Source organism: Dromiciops gliroides, chromosome 1, assembly GCF_019393635.1.
Source record: "Dromiciops gliroides isolate mDroGli1 chromosome 1, mDroGli1.pri, whole genome shotgun sequence".
Lineage (NCBI taxonomy): Eukaryota > Metazoa > Chordata > Mammalia > Microbiotheria > Microbiotheriidae > Dromiciops > Dromiciops gliroides.
The window spans coordinates 326,996,116-326,998,703 of record NC_057861.1 but is presented as its reverse complement, the minus strand read 5'-3'; the positions used below and the strand labels follow the sequence as shown (position 1 = coordinate 326,998,703).

At 32.0% G+C, this 2,588-nt stretch overlaps 1 non-coding gene across 1 annotated transcript; it reads right to left on the bottom strand.

The window, feature by feature from the left end:
• Window positions 1-834: 834 nt before the first annotated feature.
• LOC122737695 lies at window positions 835-946 on the bottom strand. The gene has a single exon (XR_006354499.1). It is a non-coding gene; the product is annotated as a U6 spliceosomal RNA (small nuclear RNA).
• Window positions 947-2,588: the final 1,642 nt, after the last annotated feature.

Here is a 2,588-nt window from a genome sequence, read left to right as displayed (position 1 = left end):
TATAAGAACTTTGTTTTTATTGATAACTTTGTTGGTATATAAGTCCAATAATATAATCTCTGGATCAAAAGGTATGGACATTTTAGTCACTTTATTTGCATAATTCCATACTGTTTTCCAAAATGATTTTACTATTTCATGCTCCACCACAAATATATTAGTGTGCATATTCTTTCATAAGCCTTACAACATTGGCTATTAGCATTTTTTTTGTCATTTTTGCTTGTTTTCTGAGTGTGAAGAGAATCCTTAAGGTTGTTTTGAATTACATTTTTTACAAATAGCCATTTGGAATATTCTTTCATGTAGTTGTGGATAATTTGCCCTTCTTCAGAGAATTGTTTATTCATATCCTTTGACCATTTATCTATTGGGGAATGGCTATTACTTATATACACATACACACAAACACACACATGTATATATCCCCTCCCCCATTCAAATAATTCCCTTCTTATCCTACATGCATTAATTTTATCTGTGCAAAAACTTTTCATGTTCGAGTAATCAAAGTTATCTATTATCTTTTTTTTGTAACTGCCTGTATCTTTTGTTCAAGAATACATCTGTCATCTGTGAGAGATAAATGATCAGTTTCTATTCTAATATATCTTATAATATGATATTTCATGTTATGGTTACATATCTATTCAGAATGTATTGTGGAATATAGTGTTAGGTGTTGGCCTAAGCCTAATTTCTGCTTTTTGGTTTTTTCTAGCAATATTAATCAAATAACTAGTTTTTTACCCCAGTAATTTATGTTTTCCGTTTTATAAAATTCTGAGTTATTGAGTGCTATTGTTTCTGAATTTCCCCTATCAAGATTATTCCATTAATCTCTCTCTTCTTTTTTCATGAATTTGCATGTCATCCTTGAGCAAAGGCCAAGCTAATCTTGTCTGTATCCTTCCAATTTTAGTATATGTACTGCCTAAGTGAGCATGATCTCTCTCTCTTCTTTAACCAATAACAGATGGCATTGGTAAGAGCTACTTTATAATATAATTTGAGGTATGGAAGTGATATTTCTCCCTGTTCTTACTTCTTTTTTTATTTCCCTTCATATTACACATTTTTAAAATGAATTTGTTATTAATCCATCAAGTTCTATAAAATATCCCCTTGGCCATTACCTTTAGTAATAGCATTCCCATTATAAACTTATGTTGTAGTATTGTCATTTTCATTATTTTGGCACTACCTAACCATGACACTGAATATTATTCCAGCTACGTAAGTTGTCCTTTATTATTATTTTTTTTTACAGAGAACTTTGTAATTTAATCTTTTGTGTGTTTTATGAAGTTTTTCCCCAGATATCTTATCCATTTTGTATTTATTTGAAAGGAATTTTCCTTTTCTATTATAGTTCCTTGCATTTTATTATTAATATACTGCTGTTGATTTTTTAGTATTTATTTTGTAACTTACAACTCTGCTGAAACTGTTGTCTGTTGATCCCCTAGGATTTTCCAAGTAAACCATCACATCATCAAGAAAGAGGGATAGTTTTATCATCTCTTTACCTATCTTTGTTCCTTTATTTTTTTCTCTTGTCTTATTGCTGTTGGTAACATTTGGCTTCATTAATTTGTTGACTTTAAAATTTTTTATTTGCATGTTCAATTAGTTAATTCTCTTTTTTCCTATTTTGTTAATATATGGTTTGTTTGTTTGTTTTTTAGTGAGGCAATTGGGGTTAAGTGACTTGCCCATGGTCACGCAGCTAGTAAATGTTAAATGTCTCAGGCCAGATTTGAACTCAGGTACTCCTTAATACAGATGCTTTATCCACTGTGCCACCTAGCTGCCCCTGTTAATATATGTTTTTAAGGAAATTATTTTCCTCTAGATGACTAATTTAGCCTCCTAACAGAAATTTTGTTATGTTTTTCATCATTATAATGTTCTAGTATATAGTTGTCAATTGTTTCTATGATTTGTTCTTTGATCCACTCATTATTCAGAAGTTCCATTTTTTTGTTTTGATTAATTGAATGTTGACTCGGTGCATGGTTCTGTAAAGAGCATCATATTGTACTGGGGACTAATGTAGATGTCGTAGTTGGAGGCACCAGGAAAACCTATTTGAAAGGAACCATATGTGTAATTGGATATTTATATAATCAGCACAGTAGTTGCTACATAGTAGGCACTTGATATGTGTTCTTTGGATTAATGAATCTGGGTGAGATCCAAAAATCAGAGTCTTCTCTACCTTCTCTCTCTCCTTCCAAGATTCTGGTTCTGGTACTGAGTCATATCTTAGCCTATTTCTCACTTTTCTCCCACCCTTTCCTTACATTATTTTCTGTACATTTTGCTGCTAATGTGAGACTAAAGAGTGGAAATGGGAGAATTGTGAAGTTGAGAGTTATGAAACTATCTGCATTTTTTCCTGTTTTCTCCCTAGATTATCCCCCCTTTTTTCTCCACCCTGGTGAATTACTGGGAGTAGATATATCCTAAGACATATCCAAATAGGAAGTTCAAAAGGAACAAGGGTACAGAATTGAGCAAAAAGTTTCAAGCTGTCCTTATCAGACAAGAGGAGGATTGGGAAGTTAATGAATGCAGAGGGGATT